Genomic DNA, 799 nt, shown 5'->3' with positions numbered 1-799 from the left:
TTACTTTTTCCCCTCCCTCCTTGCCCTCCCTCCCTCACAAACCCTTGATAATTTATAAATTATTATTATTTTGTCATGTCTTACACTGTCTGACGGTTTTACCATGTGTTTTCCCATGGCGACCTCTGTGAAAGGGTCGTTTGACCCCCAAATGGGTTGTGCTACACTGGGCTGGTTGAGTCACTGTTCTAGGGGAAGTAACATGGCCCAGAAAAGCTGAAAGATGGCAAATATGGGTTAATTTCTTGGCAAAAGTGCCTGACTACTGATAGCCGGGCTTTTAGGGAAAGGAGGCTTGCCTCCGCCAACCCAGAAAGGCCCTGGGCTGGGCCGCTGCAAACCAGGTCGCTGTTTTTGGCAGATGAAGAAGTTGCTGTATTGTGATTATCAGCATCTGCCAAGTGTAAGGTAAATTCTGGCTGAGGGGAATTCTTATCTGACAGATAGCTGGAGGGGAAAGGCAATTCGGGTTAGTGTTGCTTGCAGCTAAACTCAGAGATCTTTGTTGTTGGCAAGAAAATAGGCCTTGCTGCCTAGTATTCTAATGGATGGATGGGGACTGAGCTGGCTGTGAGCCCTGGACTTTGGAAGTGAACTGTAGCTCACACATGCACACACACACATACACACACACACACATACACACACACACAACTCACACATCTGGGCAAAACATGAGTCAGCTTTCCAAAAAAAAAAAAAAGCCAAACTCACTGCTATCTCCTCGATGCTGACTCAGTGACTGGCCCCTGTGGGTTTCCGAGACCGTTAACTGTTACCTGGAGCAGAAAGTCTTTCT

Source organism: Echinops telfairi, unplaced genomic scaffold, assembly GCF_000313985.2.
Source record: "Echinops telfairi isolate 266 unplaced genomic scaffold, ASM31398v2 ScPeMD7_7424;HRSCAF=8462, whole genome shotgun sequence".
In the NCBI taxonomy this organism is placed as follows: Eukaryota; Metazoa; Chordata; class Mammalia; order Afrosoricida; family Tenrecidae; genus Echinops; species Echinops telfairi.
The sequence above is the reverse complement of the archived record's forward strand: the minus strand, read 5'-3'. Positions refer to the sequence as shown.